Source organism: Mus musculus, chromosome 1 (assembly GCF_000001635.26).
Source record: "Mus musculus strain C57BL/6J chromosome 1, GRCm38.p6 C57BL/6J".
Taxonomy (NCBI): Eukaryota; Metazoa; Chordata; class Mammalia; order Rodentia; family Muridae; genus Mus; species Mus musculus.
Window position 1 is genome coordinate 14,471,028 of NC_000067.6, and position 22,386 is coordinate 14,493,413.

A 22,386-nucleotide genomic window follows, 5' to 3' on the forward strand; every position below is an offset into this window, starting at 1 on the left:
TAATTAATGTTTGGAACAAAGTCTTGATACAGTGTTCAAGCTGCTCTTTCACTTCAGCCTCCAAGTTGTTTGGGACTACATACATGGCTATGCCAGGCTCATGAAGATGATTCAAAGTATGCAGGAGGCTAAGCATACATATTCACAAATCCTTGCAACTTTGCAGAAAACTAGACTAAGCCCAGGCTGTATAACTGAGCTGTAGTCCATGCTCTGGTATCTGTTAAAGTGCAATTTTGGAGTCATTTGTTACACAGCAGTAGACAACTACTAAAATTAATAAAATGTTCAATATCTTTGAGCCAAAGCCAGAAGGTTTTAGTATTGGTGGGACCCTCAGAACAATTCTGTATAGAATTGGGTGAAGATTACACAGTATCCCTATTTTAGAGATAAAGATGTTGCCTCAGGGATGAGCAGAGGTTGGCACACAGCTAGGCTGCAACTCCATTGGAACTTCCAGAACCCACCTTCAGCAACTTCTCACCCAAGCAGGCTCCTCCAATGCCTTTCAATAGGCATCCTCTTATTCATACCAACTAAGAAGCCTAGGTCAGACATTGCTTTAATGTGGGATGGGAGCAAGTGTACAGAGTTACATGGACCAGTATATTTTAAAAGCTGAATGCCTGCTGTATCTCGTTTGAAACTGAAAGAACTCTTGTGAAAATATTGAGAATGCCTTTGAGGTTGCTATGATACCACATGCATGGAACGCCAGCACTGGGGCTTGGGGGGGCAGGGAGGCTGAGAAAGATACAACAGGAGTTCAAGACTTTGGCTACATAATGAGTTTGAGGTCATCCTGGGCTACTTGAGACCCTGTCAATAAAGCAAGAGGAAAAAACCCCCACAAAAACTTAAAAATAAAAAATTCTTTTGAATTATGGTCATCTAGTTTAATTTAAGGACACCCTGGAAAGAGTACTTCAATAAATATAGCTTATTTAAGGGGAAAATATGATTAAGATCTTTGATATGTAATAATTAACTGATTTTTTCCACTTATTTTCATTAACTCAGGTTGAATTTATCTCTAATATTAATTTTCTTATAGGTCTATTTTTATAAAGACATATATGTAAAATTCCTGCCATCCTCTGATCAACTTGCGGCAAGTGTGGGAATTCCAGTTCATGAGACTTCTTTCCAGAAATGTTGGGAGTGTTGAAATTCCAATCATTCGTGTCTTTTCCTAGCAATGGCAGTTGTCAGATCAAGAGCACCTTCACCTTCCTGAACCAAGGCAGCACCCTGCAGCTCTGCACTAGGTTCTGGTCTATTTCCAGGGGTGCCTGACTCCCTGGAGCCAGGAAGAATGACTGCTGCCAAACCAGAGCCTGTGAAGATTTCTCTATGTTTACAAAACCTTCACTCCAGGCAATTGTATTCATTCATTCACTCATTCAACCAAAACATTTTGTCGGTCTATAACAGCGCAAAACAGGAGCCTCTGCTCCAGAGGCAGGGGCTGCTCCAGCCCACTGTGCTTCTTAAAGAGATCAGGATCTAAGGCAAACAGACTTTCAAATTAGGACTGACTGACAACACAGGATAGAAAAAAATCTCTGCTAATTAGCAGTTCAAAGCGCTTATTGTTTGGGGAAAGGGTTCTTTAGGGGGAAGAGAAGAAAATATAAATAAATTAATTCTGATTTTATTCAGTTGACAAAAAAAGAGGAAAAAATAGATGCAAAGAGTTATAGTAACTACTAATTCTATTTATGGAATTGCACATATAGAATTATTTAAATTGGCTTATATAATTATTTTCAAGCTTCACTTTTTTCATTAAAAATTCTGGAGTTTGAAGCTGGAGCGACAGCTCATCAGTTAAGAGCTGCTCTCATAGAAGACCTGAGTTCAGTTCCTAGCACCCACATCAGGCAGCTCTCGACTGCTTATAACTCCAATTCTAAAGGATCAGACACCCCTGGTCTCCAAGGACACTGAGCACACAGATCCACGCATATACACATAATTAAAAATAAAATATATCTCTTTAAAAAAAAAGAGTATTTTACTAATTTTAACTGAAAAGTAAGTTGTTCAGTTCACTCCATTAGCTGTCTATCACTGTGTAACAAATTATCCCAGAATAGAGCCCATTATTAGACACTAAGTTGAGAATACAGATCAATAATGGAGTTTGCATTTAGTTTGCCCAAAGTTCTAGGTTCTTCGTGTGTGTGTGTGTGTGTGTGTGTGTGTGTGCGCGCGCGCGCGCGCACGCATGTGTTTGTGTAGATAGGTAGGCAGACAAACATACATTTAAAAATACACGTTTGTTATAATATGGCATTTTATTAGAGCTACAGTCATCCCAGGATCTGTTCTTGGTTGTCTCACTTACATGGTTGCTGCAGAAGGCTGCAGTCCTGACCATAGAGCTGGCCATAGAGCTGTTTGAGTGCCCTTCCCCATCACAGCTGGCTTTCACAGAGGATGAAATGAGCCACAGTGGCTTGTATGACCTAGCATCTGCATGTTATTATGTCTTCCTTTTTCCTGCTTAGAAATGTGTCACCATACTCAGGGAAAGGGTCCAAAGAGTCTTTCCCAAAGTGTTCTGTCAACAAGGCCTCTCTCTCTCTCTCTCTCTCTCTCTCTCTCTCTCTCTCTCTCTCTCTCTCTCCCTCTCTCATATGTGAATATATTGTTGCAGTCTTCAGACACACCAGAAGAGGGCATCAGATCCCATTATAGATGGTTGTGAGCCACAATGTGGTTGCTAGGAATTGAGCTCAGGACCAGTCAATGTTCTTTTTTTTTTTGTTTGTTTTTGTTTTTGTTGTTTGTTTGTTTGTTTGTTTCGAGACAGGGTTTCTCTGTGTAGCCCTGGCTGTCTTGGAATTCACTCTGTAGACCAGGCTAGCCTGGAACTCAGAAATTCACCTGCCTCTGCCTCCCACGTGCTGGGATTAAAGGCAAGCGCCACCATGCCCGGCTCAGTCAGTGTTCTTAACTGTTGAGTTATCTCTCCAGCCCAAGGTTCCTCTCTTAAAGAGGGGAATAGTGAAGTGTCTCAGGCTCCAGATGGAGTGTCTTTCTTCATAATATTCTACACATCCGCTAAAGTTAGTCATAGGAACAGTGCATAGGGCATCACAGATAAAGTCCAGACAGCCTACAATGTGGGACTCTGAACACATTTATCACCATCACCACGCTAGTGCTGATGCAAAGGTCGACGCTCCGGGAACAATAATATCCATTGACTGAGAGATGCAGAGGTGTGTGTGTGTGTGTGTGTGTGTGTGTGTGTGTGTGTGTGTGTGTGTGTGTGAAAGAAAGAAAGCAAAGCAGAATCTAAAACATAGAGATTCATCTCAGTGGGGCTCAAATGCACTCCTGGAGCTGTGGGGAGACATTCAAGCTCGTGCTGATGCCCGATGTATGGTGGGTCCACTCCTTGATGACACACAGAGTCACTGAACTATTTCTGGATGGCAACTACTCAGTTCAATGTAGGCACCCAAAGAATGACAGAGTTCTAATCAGAAGCCATCGGCTCCCAACTCCCCATGTTAAAAAGGAGCAGCATGCAGGCTGGCAAGAGAAAGAAGGGAAGTCAGTGCCAAAGTAACAGGCTAGCCTGACGAGAAGCCTAGAGAAATCTTGGGAGCCATTGTAGAGCCACTCACCAGTACCTGCTTGGAGAGGGGGACATCCTAGAACTTCTCACTGTGTCTGTATACAATCTTGGGACTCTCCTCTATGTAAACCAACCATGTGGCTTTTATGCCACAACTTCAGGGGTTAGCACTGGTGACTGGTGGATCACACAGTGATGACAGTCATCACCACCTCTAACGACAGCAAAGCTGTGCTCAAACCTTTTCCTTTTATTCTGTTGGCGTTGGACTTTGTTGTAAAGGACTCCGGATGTAGTTCAGGCTGGCTCCAGGGCTGTAATCCTTATGCCTTACCACATGAAAACTGAGATTTCAGGTGTCTGTCACCAGGTCTGGCTGGGGTATTTTTTATTTTATACTGATCACCCTAGATCCCACTATTTAAAAAAAGAAATCAAGTCTCAAGACCTGTGTGTTTACTCAGCCTCACATGTATCATTGCTGCGGAAGTGTGCTGACCAGAAGAGTCTAAGGGACAGCTTCCCTCAGTGGTCAGAACTGTCCCTTTCTTTTCTTTCCAACATCAATCACAAACAATTTCCATCTGTGTCACACTCCATTTATGTAGTGCATGTAGACCCACGGAGCTACACCAGAACACAAAATGTTGGCCAGCTCAGATAAACAAACATTTACTGAGTGCCCGTGAATGGCTTGTCCCTGTGCTTGGCCCTAGAAAGACAAACATGTCACTGCCCTGCCCCTGGAGTAACTTTGCTATCTGGGTTTTAGTTTTTACCTAAAATCATCCAACTGCTATTACAACCTGGTACCCAATGTGAGCTTTGCTCAGCCATCTCGAGGTTTTAAGCTCTGAGGACATACTTTCTTAATGTGTCTAACTGTACTGACCTGCTCACATGAAAAATTTCCCCTCATCCCTTCCAGCATAATCTAAACTCCCAAGTTAAGTTCAGCATAACCCTGGGAATAAGTGCCTATTGTATTTCAGTTAAGAGATGGTAACTTATTCCTCCTATAGTCAAATATGCTTTAATTAAATAAGAAATATTATTAAGTTCTTACTGAACATCTGGGATAATAACAGAAAATACCAATAGGCCACGAAGTCTATGTGCTCTTAGGAGTCACACATAGAAGCCCCATTAGTCTTCTCAATACTCCTGAACATCACTTCATTGTCAGACATGGGAACTGGCCCAGCAGAGGCAATTCACTCATTTGAGGTTGAGCAGCTTGTGAGCACTCCAGCTCTGAGTGTGTGCTCGCTAGTCAGGCCGGAGACTCTGAGCTTCCTCTCCCCACACTGCTCCTAGGTTATAATATTTCTCTCCACGCAGCATTATCCCCCACTTTGCAAATGAGAAAGGACTATGGCTTAGGGATACTTTGAAACCTGCCTAAGAGCAGAATGAAAACTGAGCAGGTCTGACCCACAGGAAATATCCCGCGCTGGCCGAAAGGTGCCTCAAGGGTGAACTCTGGGTCTTGCCTGTATCACTGCAACTTACAGAGTGCTTTGACATATACAACTTTATTTCTTTATTTTATGAACCCGGTAATCTATATCTTAAGATATTTTTCTTTTTTTTTTCTTTCCATTTTTTATTAGGTATTTAGCTCATTTACATTTCCAATGATATACCAAAAGTCCCCCATACCCACCCACCCCCACTCCCCTACCCGCCCACTCCCCCTTTTTGGCCCTGGCGTTCCCCTGTTCTGGGGCATATAAAGTTTGTGTGTCCAATGGGCCTCTCTTTCCAGTGATGGCCGACTAGGCCATCTTTTGATACATATGCAGCTAGAGTCAAGAGCTCCGGGGTACTGGTTAGTTCATAATGTTGATCCACCTATAGGGTTGCAGATCCCTTTAGCTCCTTGGGTACTTTCTCTAGCTCCTCCATTGGGAGCCCTGTGATCCATCCATTAGCTGACTGTGGGCATCCACTTCTGTGTTTGCTAGGCCCCGGCATAGTCTCACAAGAGACAGCTACATCTGGGTCCTTTCGATAAAATCTTGCTAGTGTATGCAATGGTGTCAGCGTTTGGATGCTGATTATGGGGTGGATCCCTGGATAAGGCAGTCTCTACATGGTCCATCCTTTCATCTCAGCTCCAAACTTTGTCTCTGTAACTCCTTCCAAGGGTGATTTGTTCCCACTTCTAAGGAGGGGCATAGTGTCCACACTTCAGTCTTCATTTTTCTTGAGTTTCATGTGTTTAGGAAATTGTATCTTATATCTTGGGTATCCTAGGTTTTGGGCTAATATCCACTTATCAGTGAGTACATATTGTGTGAGTTCCTTTGTGAATGTGTTACCTCACTCAGGATGATGCCCTCCAGGTCCATCCATTTGGCTAGGAATTTCATAAATTCATTCTTTTTAATAGCTGAGTAGTACTCCATTGTGTAGATGTACCACATTTTCTGTATCCATTCCTCTGTTGAGGGGCATCTGGGTTCTTTCCAGCTTCTGGCTATTATAAATAAGGCTGCTATGAACATAGTGGAGCATGTGTCCTTCTTACCAGTTGGGGCATCTTCTGGATATATGCCCAGGAGAGGTATTGCTGGATCCTCCGGTAGTACTATGTCCAATTTCCTGAGGAACCGCCAGACGGATTTCCAGAGTGGTTGTACAAGCCTGCAATCCCACCAACAATGGAGGAGTGTTCCTCTTTCTCCACATCCTCGCCAGCATCTGCTGTCACCTGAATTTTTGATCTTAGACATTCTGACTGGTGTGAGGTGGAATCTCAGGGTTGTTTTGATTTGCATTTCCCTGATGATTAAGGATGTTGAACATTTTTTCAGGTGCTTCTCTGCCATTCGGTATTCCTCAGGTGAGAATTCTTTGTTCAGTTCTGAGCCCCATTTTTTAATGGGGTTGTTTGATTTTCTGAAGTCCACCTTCTTGAGTTCTTTATATATGTTGGATATTAGTCCCCTATCTGATTTAGGATAGGTAAAGATCCTTTCCCAATCTGTTGGTGGTCTCCTTGTCTTATTGACGGTGTCTTTTGCCTTGCAGAAACTTTGGAGTTTCATTAGGCCCCATTTGTCAATTCTCGATCTTACAGCACAAGCCATTGCTGTTCTGTTCAGGAATTTTTCCCCTGTGCCCATATCTTCAAGGCTTTCCCCCACTTTCTCCTCTATAAGTTTCAGTGTCTCTGGTTTTATGTGAAGTTCTTTGATCCATTTAGATTTGACCTTAGTACAAGGAGATAAGTATGGATCGATTCGCATTCTTCTACATGATAACAACCAGTTGTGCCAGCACCATTTGTTGAAAATGCTGTCTTTCTTCCACTGGATGGTTTTAGCTCCCTTGTCGAAGATCAAGTGACCATAGGTGTGTGGGTTCATTTCTGGGTCTTCAATTCTATTCCATTGGTCTACTTGTCTGTCTCTATACCAGTACCATGCAGTTTTTACCACAATTGCTCTGTAGTAAAGCTTTAGGTCAGGCATGGTGATTCCACCAGAGGTTCTTTTATCCTTGAGAAGAGTTTTTGCTATCCTAGGTTTTTTGTTATTCCAGATGAATTTGCAAATTGCTCCTTCTAATTCGTTGAAGAATTGAGTTGGAATTTTGATGGGGATTGCATTGAATCTGTAGATTGCTTTTGGCAAGATAGCCATTTTTACAATATTGATCCTGCCAATCCATGAGCATGGGAGATCTTTCCATCTTCTGAGATCTTCTTTAATTTCTTTCTTCAGAGACTTGAAGTTTTTATCATACAGATCTTTCACTTCCTTAGTTAGAGTCACGCCGAGATATTTTATATTATTTGTGACTATTGAGAAGGGTGTTGTTTCCCTAATTTCTTTCTCAGCCTGTTTATTCTTTGTGTAGAGAAAGGCCATTGACTTGTTTGAGTTAATTTTATATCCAGCTACTTCACCGAAGCTGTTTATCAGGTTTAGGAGTTCTCTGGTGGAATTTTTAGGGTCACTTATATATACTATCATATCATCTGCAAAAAGTGATATTTTGACTTCCTCCTTTCCAATTTGTATCCCCTTGATCTCCTTTTGTTGTCGAATTGCTCTGGCTAATACTTCAAGTACTATGTTGAAAAGGTAGGGAGAAAGTGGGCAGCCTTGTCTAGTCCCTGATTTTAGTGGGATTGCTTCCAGCTTCTCACCATTTACTTTGATGTTGGCTACTGGTTTGCTGTAGATTGCTTTTATCATGTTTAGGTATGGGCCTTGAATTCCTGATCTTTCCAGAACTTTTATCATGAATGGGTGTTGGATCTTGTCAAATGCTTTTTCTGCATCCAACGAGATGATCATGTGGTTTTTGTCTTTGAGTTTGTTTATATAGTGGATTACATTGATGGATTTTCGTATATTAAACCATCCCTGCATTCCTGGAATAAAACCTACTTGGTCAGGATGGATGATTGCTTTAATGTGTTCTTGGATTCGGTTAGCGAGAATTTTATTGAGGATTTTTGCATCGATATTCATAAGAGAAATTGGTCTGAAGTTCTCTATCTTTGTTGGATCTTTCTGTGGTTTAGGTATCAGAGTAATAGTGGCTTCATAAAATGAGTTGGGTAGAGTACTTTCTACTTCTATCTTGTGAAAAAGTTTGTGCAGAACTGGAATTAGATCTTCTTTGAAGGTCTGATAGAACTCTGCACTAAACCCGTCTGGTCCTGGGCTTTTTTTGGCTGGGAGACTATTTATAACTGCTTCTATTTCTTTAGGGGATATGGGACTGTTTAGAAGGTCAACTTGATCCTGATTCAACTTTGGTACCTGGTATCTGTCCAGAAATTTGTCCATTTCGTCCAGGTTTTCCAGTTTTGTTGAGTATAGCCTTTTGTAGAAGGATCTGATGGTGTTTTGGATTTCTTCAGGATCTGTTGTTATGTCTCCCTTTTCAGTTCTGATTTTGTTAATTAGGGTTTTGTCTCTGTGCCCTCTAGTGAGTCTAGCTAAGGGTTTATCTATCTTGTTGATTTTCTCAAAGAACCAACTCCTCGTTTGGTTAATTCTTTGAATAGTTCTTCTTGTTTCCACTTGGTTGATTTCACCCCTGAGTTTGATTATTTCCTGCCGTCTACTCCTCTTGGGTGAATTTGCTTCCTTTTTTTCTAGAGCTTTTAGATGTGTTGTCAAGCTGCTAGTATGTGCTCTCTCCCGTTTCTTCATGGAGGCACTCAGAGCTATGAGTTTCCCTCTTAGAAATGCTTTCATTGTGTCCCAAAGGTTTGGGTACGTTGTGGCTTCATTTTCATTAAACTCTAAAAAGTCTTTAATTTCTTTCTTTATTCCTTCCTTGACCAAGGTATCATTGAGAAGAGTGTTGTTCAGTTTCCACGTGAGTGTTGGCTTTCTGTTATTTTTTTTGTTATTGAAGATCAGCCTTAGTGCATGGTGATCTGATAGGATACATGGGACAATTTCAATATTTTTGAATCTGTTGAGGCCTGTTTTGTGACCTATTATGTGGTCAATTTTGGAGAAGGTACCATGAGGTGCTGAGAAGAAGGTATATCCTTTTGTTTTAGGATAAAATGTTCTGTAGATATCTGTCAGATCCATTTGTTTCATCACTTCTGTTAGTTTCAGTGTGTCCCTGTTTAGTTTCTGTTTCCATGATCTGTCCATTGGTGAAAGTGGTGTGTTGAAGTCTCCCACTATTATTGTGTGAGGTGCAATGTGTGCTTTGAGCTTTACTAAAGTTTCTTTAATGAATGTGGCTGCCCTTGTATTTGGCGCATAGATATTCAGAATCGAGAGTTCCTCTTGGAGGATTTTACCTTTGATGAGAACAAAGTGCCCCTCCTTATCTTTTTTGATGACTTTGGGTTGGAAGTCAATCTTATCAGATATTAGGATGGCTACTCCAGCTTGTTTCTTCATATCATTTGCTTGGAAAATTGTTTTCCAGCCTTTTATTCTGAGGTAGTGTCTATCTTTTTCTCTGAGATGTGTCTCCTGTAAACAGCAAAATGTTGGGTCTTGTTTGTGTAGCCAGTTTGTTAGTCTATGTCTTTTTATTGGGGAGTTGAGACCATTGATGTTAAGAGATATTAAGGAAAAGTAATTGTTGCTTCCTGTTATTTTTGTTGTTAAAGTTGGCATTCTGTTCTTGTGGCTGTCTTCTTTTAGGTTTGTTGAGGGATTACCTTCTTGTTTTTTCTAGGGCATTGTTCCCGTTCTTGTATTGGTTTTTTTCTGTTATTAACCTTTGAAGGGCTGGATTCGTGGAGAGATAATGTGTGAATTTGGTTTTGTCGTGGAATACTTTGGTTTCTCCATCTATGGTAATTGAGAGTTTGGCTGGGTATAGTAGCCTGGGCTGGAATTTGTGTTCTCTTAGTGTCTGTATAACATCTGTCCAGGCTCTTCTGGCTTTCATAGTCTCTGGTGAAAAATCTGGTGTAATTCTGATAGGCTTGCCTTTGTATGTTACTTGACCTTTTTCCCTTACCGCTTTTAGTATTCTATCTTTATTTAGTGCATTTGTTGTTCTGATTATTATGTGTCGGGAGGAATTTCTTTTCTGGTCCAGTCTATTTGGAGTTCTGTAGGCTTCTTGTATGTTCATAGGTATCTCTTTCTTTATATTTGGGAAGTTTTCTTCAATAATTTTGTTGAAGATGTTTGCTGGTCCTTTGAGTTGAAAATCTTCATTCTCATCCACTCCTATTATGCGTAGGTTTGGTCTTCTCATTGTGTCCTGGATTTCCTGGATATTTTGAGTTAGGATCTTTTTGCATTTTCCATTTTCTTTGATTGTTGTGCCGATGTTCTCTATGGAATCTTCTGCACCTGAGATTCTCTCTTCCATCTCTTGTATTCTGTTGCTGATGCTCAAATCTATGGTTCCAGATTTCTTTCCTAGGGTTTCTATCTCCAGTGTTGCCTCACTTTGAGTTTTCTTTATTGTGTCTACTTCCCTTTTTAGGTCTAGTATGGTTTTGTTCATTTCCATCACCTGTTTGTATGTTTTTTCCTCTTTTTCTGTAAGGACTTCTACCTGTTTGATTGTGTTTTCCTGTTTTTCTTTAAGGACTTGTAACTCTTTAGCAGTGTTCTCCTGTATTTCTTTAAGTGATTTATTAAAGTCCTTCTTGATGTCCTCTACCATCATCATGAGATATGCTTTTAAATCTAGGTCTAGGTTTTCGGGTGTGTTGGGGTGCCCTGGACTGGGCGAAGTGGGAGTGCTGGGTTCTGATGATGGTGAGTGGTCTTGGTTCCTGTTAGTAGGATTCCTACGTTTACCTTTCGCCATCTGGTAATCTCTGGAGTTAATAGTTATAGTTGACTCTGTTTAGAGATTGTTCTTCTGGTGATTCTGTTACCGTCTCTCAGCAGACTTGGGAGACAGATTCTCTCCTCTGAGTTTCAGTGCTCAGAGCACTCTCTGCTGGCAAGCTCTCTTACAGGGAAGGTGCGCAGATATCTTGTTTTTGGACCTCCTCCTGGTCGAAGAAGAATGCCCAAAACAGGGCCTCTCTCAGAAGCTGTGTTGCTTTGGCAGTTCCCAGAAGCTGTCAGCTTCTGTGGTGCAGACTCTCACCTGTGCAGACTAAAATCCTAAGTTCCAGGGAGTCCTGGAACCAAGATGGTGACCGCTGCTCCTGAGGCTGAGGCCGTCTCCCGAGCCAGGCGGACACCTGTCCTCTGGTCCGGACGGTGGCCGGCTGTCTGTGGCCCGCCAAGAGTGCTGCCTCAGCGGCTCTGTGCTTCTGCCCGTCCCAGAAGCTGTCCGGTTCTCTGGCGCACCCTCTGACCTGTTCAGACTAATTTCCTAAGTTCTGCTGAGTCCCGGAACCAAGATGGCGACCGCTGCTGCTGATGCTGAGGCCGCCTCCCAACCAAGATATTTTTCTAAAAACAAAATGGAAGCTCAGAGATAGAGTTCTTGAAGTTATTTATTGAAATATCCCATAGGTAAATCCTTTACACACTACTCAGTTAAATCCATTCTTCATCTCAATATAAGGGAATGAACCAACACTCTGTGCTTGCCTTCTGAGCTAAATTTCCAATCCCGGCACATAGTTAATAATCCTTGCTGTCTTTACCATGTCCTACCTTCCTATGTTCAAGCTGGCATTTGTTTAGAAGGACTCAGTGTATCTGGATCAGTGAGACTAGCTGGTGCTAAAAGCATACAGTCCTACACTCTCAGACAGACAGAGTGAAAGAAGAAATCCACGGTGCTAAGGCAACAACCTACAGCTAATGGATACTGAAAATTCCTTAAATGCTAGAAAACAGTTACATGTGTTCATTATTAGATTTTCCATGAAGACACACATCAAAGGCTAATATCCTGTATTTGTCAGGGTTCTCTAGAGGGATAGACCTAATACAGTATATATACACATATACATACACACAGACACACACACACAGACACACACACATACAGAGTTGTATATATACATGATTTATTAGAGTGGCTCACAGGCTTATGCCCAGCTAGTCCAACAATGGCTATCTACCAGTCTGGGCTCTCATAATGTAGCCACAGTGTCCTAAGTTGTTCAAATAAAACCTATGTCATAGCCATAACTGCAGAGTTTGCCTGTTTTTATAGTAGTAGTAGTAGTAGTAGTAGTAGTAGTAGTACACTGTCTCTCTTCAGAGACACCAAAAGAGGGCATTGAATCCCATAGAGATGGTTGTGAGCCACCATGTTGTTGTTGGGATTTGAACTCAGTACCTCTATAAGAGCACTCAGTGTTCTTAACCACCGAGCAATCTCTCCAGCCCCCCTAGTTTGGCTTTTAATGTGGATGGTATTTATATTATAACTTCTAGTGAAAGCAGTTACAGGCTGGGCTTGTTTCTATTAATAAGATTATTATTGAATTTTTCCATTTTATTTCAAAGTTACCTTTTATTTCTAGAATCTCCCAATACAAAAATAAGATTTATACACGCTCAATTTAATGATTTTTTTTAACTGAGAAATTTAATAACCAAATAAAAACGGTCATTAGCAATGCAAATTTACTTTAACTTAAAGGAGCCAAGTTTGAGTTTCAAGAATTATAATAGCATCCTAAAGTACCATTATTCTTAAGAGATCTAGAAGATAATCCTCTGAAACTTTCTAGATTAGAGAAAGTCACCTGAACTTTGTAATGAAATGCCTCAGTTTTAACCCTCCCTGTCAGCTACCAACACATATGCTGTGATATCTTATGCTGGCCAATATTTTTTTAGAAATTTTAAATTTTTAAATTTATTTCACTTTATGTAATGTGGGTATTTTTGTCTACATGTATGTCTTTGCATTGTGTGCGTGGCTGGTACACATGGAGGCCAGAAGGAGATGGGGCAATGGGACCCTGAGAGTGGAGTCATAGATGTTTGTGAGCTACCATGGGGGTCCTTGGATTCAAAGCTGATTCCTCTAAACAGCAGCCATTGCTCTTAGCTATTAAGGTACCACTCCAGCCCTTTTTAGAGATGTTGCCAGTAAAAAGTACATTCAAATTATATTATATTTTAAAATGTTTTCAAAACACTTTTTGAATCATGATTCCATTTGAACTGCAAACTTATGATTTGACCTAAGGAAAAAAAGAGAAAGAGATACTAGCACTTCTGTTATACAGCTGCTGAGAAACCTACCCCCAGGCACAGGAAGGGGTGGAGTGCTGTGGAACTACTTACCAGACCATGGAGGTGGGAGGGGCTCATGAGGGAGGCCCTATCAGAACCCGGGGATCTATAGGCAGTCATGGCTGTTAGGGCAGGCAGAGAGATTTTCTTCAGTGGTGTAGCCACTGGCGGTTTAGAATCATCTCAAACGCAATCATACCCACTGAAAATTACAAGGACACATCTCTCAGTCCAGAGGGACTGGCTAAGCTTTCTAGCTGTTGGGGGAGGGGGTGCGTTAAAAGACTAGCTATTGTGATTACACTTCTGTCCACTCTATGCCCAGCCCAGATCTCTGGAATAATTGGGAGACATACAGAGTGCCATCATCTCTTTCCTCCTCATCACAGTTCTGTACCCACAGACAAAGAACCAAGGCGATATGAGTCACAGGAGCGTCACAAGCTTATAGTGAGTGATAACTGGGTGTGCTGAGTCATAGAACTTCCCCAGCTTATAGTGAGTGATAACTGGGTGTGCTGAGTCACAGGACTTCACCAGCTTATAGTGAGTGATAACTGGATGTGCTGAGTCACAGGACTTCACAAGCTTACAGTGAATGATAACTGGATATGCTGAGCATAATGCATATGCTTTGATGCCTAGCTGTGTATATAAACCCATTCAAAAGGCTTCTTTTAAAAAGTGTATAATGAGAAAAACCAATGGTTTGATTCCTTTCCTGGAGATATTTAGGTAGCAAGGAAAGAATCATTCTAGAAACAATAAGCATACCTCCAAAGTGCCCACTCCTAAGTATAATCCTGGGAGCAAAGGGCTAAGAGTGGAAGACAGCTGAATAGCAATAATGCTACAAAGAGGATTAGTCATGTGGTGTACCTTTCATTCTCTTGGTTTTACTGATGCAACAATCAAAGTTCTCAAAGAAATACTTTATAAATATATTTAATGTTTTTCAAAAGATATATGCAGTGTACACTCCCCATAGGTAAAAAGGACAACCTGCCCACTAATGACACCACCTTGAGGAATCTTGCAGGTACAATAGTAAAGGAAAACAGAAACAAGGTACTTTGGTGGAAGGAAGGATTCAAAATACATGTGTTTTTGAAGCAACAGGCAGACTTGATTGGAAGGGAAGCCCCATGAACAATGTGTATCTGTGGGGTCACTGGAATGTTTTGAACAAAACAGGAACAGAAGGTTGCCAAGGAGAGGGGAGATGTGCTTAGTGACAGGGTGACAGCCATAAGGATCTGCTCATTTGTCACGACCTGGCTGTGAAGATTGTCTCTGTCAGCACATGGAGCAAGAGATACATGTACACAGCACATGTACAGGAGTACAGTGTGCTTTGTTATTTGTTTCAAATACAGTTGGCTTGCAGTAAGAAAGAGGAGGAAGGGAGATGTCAACCCTGCTTGCAAGTATGAACACTCTTGATATTGGTTCCCTTCTTGCAGCGACGAACACTCTTAGTTCCGAAACTCCATCTACTCTTTTGTCTTAAGCAATGCCAACACTTTCAGCCAAGTTCTGGTTCTTCTTTCTATCCTGAAGCTGTTTCTTTAAGGGAAAGGGAGCCTGAGAGCAGAAAGAAGGCAGCCTACCCGAAGCCCTACACAGGAGCCTCTGAAGAAAAGATGCTCATTCCTGATTGAGCACACAGGAGCCAAATTGCCAGGAAAGGCCTCTCCAATCAATAACACATGGCATTTGTCTTTGATAAGTGGCTCTGTCTGCTTTTGTGCCTCTGTATTAGTCAACTGCTGGTCAAAAGCAAAACTGCTTCATGTTCGGGGAGTGGGAGGCCTTGGAGAGAGAGAACAAAATAACATGTAATTACATTGCCCACTAGACATGTTATTTTGCTCTGAAGGGGACAAACAAGAGGAGGGAGAAAAGAAGGTTAAGGATACAGGGGCCAATATATTTGTTGTATAATATGTAGTTGTATGGAATGTCCTTATGTAGCACAGTACCATGAACATACACATTCAAAATTTAGACAACATGCTACTTTTGTTGAAAGCCAATGCATACCTATGAACCCTTATGCTTTTTTTACATCGTAATTATTTTAATTTTGAATCGTAATTTCATTCTTAGATTAGGATTGGCAAAATACAAAATATAGTCACCAAGCACACATCTCTACAAAAGTTGTTAAACTTGTCAGACTCCCCAACATGTCATTTAATTTAACATTAAATTTAACATTAACATTAAGCTGCTAGTGATTTTACTTTTCCTTGATACTATGTAAATTATGCAAGTACTTTCATATAATAAAATGAAACAGCACTGATTCCTAGTAGGAGTTTAAATGAAATAAATAACTAAATAGATTAGTGATGCCTGTTTCCTGCTTAGGGTAAAAGCTACATCATACAAAGTGGTCCTGAAGTGCTTTGTCTGAATTACCTCAGAGAAGACTTACAGGATCCATAAAGTCTACTCTATAATTGCATACAGTACAACTAAAGCTGACGTGATAGTACTTGACCACTGGTTATTAAAATCCGTATCCATTAGCAGTCAGAGCTTATTGCATAACACCAAAAGGGCTTGTAAAACACACACTTACAGGAACCACAACAGCATTACTAAAGATCACACTCTAGGTCTGTGATAATTCCATTGTGTGCAAAGCTAGGCAGTGAAACCTGAAAGCCTTTGATTTGAGCAGGGCACCTAAATGCAAAGTCCTGTATCCTAACCCAAAATACTGCGAGAGAAATTTTCTAAGGAAGCAACTTTAACCCACTGAAACAACTCAGAAGCTGGGTCCGATGACTTCCAATGAGAAAGTCATTGAGAAGCCTCACTAAAATTTCCTGGAGAGATAGAGTAACATGTCTGAAACGTTTCTTGGCTTACAAGATAAACTAAGTGTAACCCAGGGTTCCTTGATTTGAAATCCATTTGGGAGTTGGTCAGACTGTGTAACTTCCATATCAAACATATATTTTAAACACACATTTTATATCCTATAAAGAAAATAAGTATAAAGTGATCTAAAACAGGAATTAATTTTAAGTTTTGTGAGACAATATGCTTTCCCTGAGGCAAGGTAAAATGTAATAAGCATTAAAATTATGCTGTACATATTGCTGTAATTACATAATACTAAAGGTTGGCTTTTTCTCTGCCTTGACTTTTGATAGCTGATACTTCTAAGAAGAGACATAAATTGGGTTAGGCTGATGAATGGTGCGCTACTTAATTCATAAGGTTCAAAATCATTAAAAATTGGTACAGAGACTGAGAGATTTCCAGACACTCAGATTACAATGAAAATAGTCATTACAATTTTAAAAGCCATAACTCTTTGCTTAAGACTGACATTCTGTTTACTTACAGACTGTCCATTTATCTCATGAGGGGCTTCCATTGAAGACGTCTTCGCAATTATATATGGGCTATTAGCAACACACTTCTTCAAAGGGTTTCAATGCCCCACACCTGTGTGGAGCAGAAATCATACAGCCATGTTAATAGTGGGCATACATCAGCAGCCTTCCATTCACAGCATGTATACACAAGTCAAGAATGCTTACCTCACTGAATGAATCTCTAAAGCAAATATTATAGGCTCCCTGTTTATCACAATTTACATGAGCCACATGTGACCAAATTATAGCTCAGTGGTGCCTGCTGTCAGCAGCTACAGCTCAAGAAGAAAGGTGAGGAGCAGGCTCCCAGAGAACTTTACACACACGATATTTTTGAGCCAACAGCACAGAACATGTTTCCTCCTCTTTTCTTGTTTTTGAATTCAGTTTCTCCCCCGCTATCTGTCAATGTCAGTAGCCCCACAATGCAAAGAGGAAATACTAAGAAAGAAATATGATTGTGGTGCAAGCAAGGATGAAAGAGCCAGCGCCGGGCTGAGTGCTTTCCCCTTAGGGCATGGATATTATTATACTAATTCTTTGCAAGTTGACATTAAGTCTCCATTTCATGGTTGATCAACTCTGCACCTTCAGACACTCAACACCTTCAAGAAGGGAATGTTTAAGAGGTTTCAAAATATAGTTAATAAATGTCGTTCTTTACACTTAACTATCTTTAAAAAGATAACATGGTCATCTCGTTCCCCAATCTCACTCCCTAACTTTCAGAATTACTTTTCATGACTATTGTCAAATAAAGAGCTTAAAAGGTACCCTCTGGTTCTTGTATTTGGATGTGAAAAGCAAGGAATTATTCTATATGCCTCACAGTATCTCAAAATGGAGATATGTAAATATGTAGTAAGTATAAGAAAAAGTTTTAATTCTAAGATACAATTTCACAGCAAAGAACACGTGGTAGTTTAATTTTAGGCTCATTGGTTCTGGATGTTCAGATTTAGGAAAAGCATCAAGGCAAAAGACAATATCTTTATGTTTTGGTTTGATGGACATCAACAGGTCAGGCAAATAATGAAGATTGTGTGGGTCTCTGTTTACTCATCTGTGAAATGGAAAATTCCAACTAGGTGATAGCTTTTGCCTTTATATTTTACATGAATATTATTCTATTTTGCTTTCTGCTGCTGTGATAAATACCATGACCAAAAGCAACTTGGGAGGTAGGAAAGTGTTTATTTGACCTTGTAGTCTGTAGCTTACGAATGTCAGCACAGAAACAGAACAAAGACCATGTAGGCATGGTGCTTACTAGCTTGCTCTCCCTAAAGGGTGCTTGGCTAGCCTTCAAGTGAGGAGGCATGGTGTTACACTGTGAACTGGACGCTCCTATAGCATTCAAGAAACTGTCCCACAGACATACCTACAAGTCAACATGACAGAAGCAAGATTCTTTCACCCCAAGTGTGTCAAGTTGTCAACCAAGATTAGCCAGCACTATCTCATATTTATTATTTGATAAATATATGCAGTTGCATACATAACTTACTGGTAAAAGACTAAGCATACTTCATTTGAAAAGTCATTTTGGAACATTGGGTTATTCTTCCTACTTAGTTTGCTTTTAATTATGAACGTGACTGGTCCACTGTCAACAATAAGGTGAGTCAGCCTGGATGATGTAAGACTCGTAGATCATGTTAGAAATCAGAGAGTACTTTTTTTTTTTAAACTTGCTGTTATTTGTAATTTTACCAAGAAACCAATTTCTCAAGTCCAAGTCATGAGTTCGACTTCAGAGTAAGTTAAAATTGCACTGCTCAGTCAGTTAAGCCAGGAAAATACAATGAAGTATTCTATTTTGCATGTGTCCACAAAATTCTGAAAGTGCACATCACAGTTCACAAGTGCTGCTTTTCCTTGCCTACCGGAAGGATATCACAGAATAAAACAGTCTCTTTTTTCATTGCTTACATTCATCTCCGTAAGGGTGTCAACTTTTCTAGGCACTAAGGTGGGGGTTGACAGTCAGGATCATAATCCTTCTTCACATCAGCAAGACCTGCCACATTCTACAAAGTGCTCGCGACGCATCTATATCTGAGAACAAAGTCTAGTCTCACTGCTCACAGCAGAGAGCAGGCTAAGACAAAGACCCTGCAATTTCCCATAAATTGCCAACCTCTCCATACCTGTCCTAAGAACACGTTTTAATCAGAATCTGTACATCTGATATCTACTGTTGTTGGCCATGTGTTTCTTTTCCATATTTCCACATTGAACTTACAGGGGTAATAAGAATGGTAGAGTTACATGAACATGAAAGGTATTTCACTTGTAATTTAATTTCTGCTCAAGATGAATCTGTTCTGTACTAATATCATGTTTGTTATTGTTTCCTGGGCTCAAAAGGAAGGGCTGAGATTATTGAGAAGTCAAAGCCGTCAGCAGTCATCTGCTTCAGGTAGAGGTTCCACCCCAAAAGGCTACCACTCAGAAACTTGGAGAAATCACAGAGAGCCATGGACTTTATTTACAAACTCTGCACTGCTTGCTAAATCAGCATAGTTGTTTCCAGATTTCGACATGTCAATCCAAGCCATGAAATATATGACATGACTGAGCCTACTGATATTTACGAGCCTGGCTTAGACAAGCCCTTAATTCCCTTGCTGGACTTGATCTTTCATGGTTTATAAATAAGCCTGCCTCCATTCCAGCATTTATCCAGTGGGTCTGCAATTATTTCCCTACCTGTCTCTCTGACTCACTGCAGCTCCTTGAGGTCTAGGACTGTGCTTTATTGTCCTGGTCACATATGGCACCCATTAAATATGTTTTGGATGAATCAGCAAATAAATTGGTGAGCGGATGAGTAGTGTTAATGCATCACACTGTTTGAATGGATAAAAATATTGAGCTAGAATTCAGTGAACAATTAAAGGCTGATATTATTACCAAGAAACTTACAAAAAAAATTAATGGACATTCTGGCTCTAAACGTTTGTTTTAGTTACCCTAAGAAATGGGCTCTAGCAAAGCAGGTGACTTGATTCCTGTCTGTCAGTCCACCTATTTCTCTGCAGTTATGTATTCCTGAAATGGCAGAAACCTACTATAATGCTTAATCTTGAGTGGATTTCAGTCACCTAGGAAAAACTCCATCTCTGGATATCTGTGCAGGACTCATATGTGCATTTGTTCCAAGTGGTAAAATCCTTCATTTGGTCACACTTGGCTCAACTATGATAAGGACCTGTATGAAGTGCCCTTGAAGTTGTACAGGACAGACAGCTACCCTCGTGCTGGCTATTAAAATGCAAGGTGCTCTCAAAAGAAACCAAGGGACTTAGCAGTACCTTGGGCCCTACCTGTTCAACCTAAAGCCCAAGGTTAGTAGGGTTAGTAACCTGCTCTGAGCGTAAACAAAAAGTGCCTTCCTGAATTCCAAGGGTGCAGTGGGGAAACACAAAGAAGTTACTGATCAGGGTTCAGCTGGGCATGCATTTAAATACAACCTGACTCTTGTGTCTTCTACATGCCTGAGGCAACCTGATTGCTCGCTAAGGGCACACAGAGGCAAACAGCCCTTTCTAAGACAAATTCCCATCAGCCATCCCCACCAGACTCCTTGAGGCATATTAAGAGCTTTATAGCTCTAGAGGGAAGAGCCCCACTTGTAGTCACAGCCTTGGATTAGGTACTTGAAAAATAATCCCCCAGGCAAAGAAGGGCAGTAGGAAGGCTCTGCTGTGTGAGAAAGAGACAATATCTTTTCAACATCTGAAGGACCAGGCTCCTCAAGTCCTTGAAGAAGGCCAGCTGAAGGATGTAAGGAGCTTGCCCGTTGCTGGCCTTCACTGAAGAGAAGGAGCTGTGGGAAGCATGGCTCTGGACTGCTAGTGAAAAGCTCCATTTTTCCAGTGTGTGTGCCCACACAGAATTAATGGACTCTTTAAGAACTTTCTTCCTTTGTCACTCTTGGAGTGTTGTGGAAGGAGGTCCAGTGAGCACACAACAGCAAATAAACAGTAGGAAGTGTTAAACTTAAGCATGGTGAAATAGTAAACTCTATAAGAACCAAGGATAGACTCTGCCAAGAACTTAGCTGCATACCTCTTAAGAGCCCAGAAGCATCATGAAGCTGGGCCCCTGGTGATGACATAATTATTCCTATACAGCTTCGGGCATACTAGGAAACAATCTTGGATATATTATTGTGACCAGAAAGCTTATCAAAATATGAAACACAGACAAAAACATGTGAACCAAAACATCTAGTTAACATTCACAGCCTAAATTTCTCCCAAATTGATTGATTGATTGTGTGTGTGTGTGTGTGTGTGTGTGTGTGTGTGTGTGTGTGTGTGTAGAAGTGGATGCATGGGAGGGTACACATCACTTTAATGTCATTCACCTTGATTCTTGAGAGAGGGTTGCTCACTGGCACTGGCAGCTTACTATTCAGACTAAGCTGGCTGGCCAGCAAACTCTAGGAATTTTCCTGTCTCTTCTTTCCTAAGATGACAAGCATGTATCACAAAGCCTGAGGTTTTTATTTGGATGATGGGCTTGTAACTCATGCTTGTGTGGTACACGCATTACTGAGTTATTTCCTCCAACTCCTTCGTTTGGTGGTCTTTAAGAAATGCTTCAACAGCTCAGAGCCCATTGTTTCCAACTTCAGTAAGATCATTTTCTGAATACAAGAAAATCCTCCCCACATGCGCACATACTATCTTCTTGTCATGCATCCGCTAAGATAAAGAATAGCATGATATCTTATGTGAGGGTTGGCTTTTATATTGGGTCTAGCTCATCACAAGATCATGTCTGCAAAGTGTGCAAAATCGAGAAAGAAAGGGCGCCAAAGTTGGCAAGCCATTGAGACAGTATTTCTACATTAAAGAAAAAGGCTAAAGGTAAAAACAGGGAGCAATAGAATTAGGAAAAACTATTTCCTTTTTACTTCATATATCATGTGTATTTTATTTTCTCCCTGCTGGTATTGAAAAATGGATTGTTTTAGAGGGCACATTAGTCATCGGTAATGAACCCAAGCCCCATCAGACACTTCATACCTGTGGCTCCCCAGATGAAAGAGTATTTTCATTACAGCACACCATGGCTTTGCTCTTTGCCTTCTCACCAAGTGTTGAGTGTTCTAACATTCCTGAGAGGCAGAAGGAAACTGTTGATCGAACATTGCTTTATGGAAAAGAAAAGGGCTATTCTGAGATATGCCCCAGAAGACTACACCTACAGATTGAGTAAACATATCAAATCAAGGGGACCCTAAGAAAATTTACAAACAGAAGCCTGCAGTGAAAGGAACCGTTGGATAAATGACCTGCAGAGAACTGTGGAACTCAGTCATCAGGGGCTCCAGAAGCCACAAAGCACCGACTGTCACCTTCCTTTGGTTTTCTTTGCCTTCTTAAAAAATTTGGTTCCATCAAGGAAAACAGATTCGGCATGTGCACATGTGCCGTCCTCAGGAACCCCACACCCTGGCCTTTCAAAAAGGAAGGGGTGCTGCTTACTCCCTGAAGGCCCTGCTGCGACCAGGTTGATCTGTACCCAGGCAGAGGCTGTCTGCTGAGGCAGATTTGTTTCATGGAAGCAAATTCCTGCCCTCATTTTGTTTTACACTTTTTGTTCATTTTCTGACTTTGATGATTTAATGGGCTTTGTTGTTTTTTTTTATTTTTTTATTTTTATTTTTAGTCTGAAGCCTGCTTATTCTTTATGTAATTTCCAAATGAGTAAGACTAGGTTTCTTTTTTGATTGTCATATATTTATATGTGTTTACAAAAGATA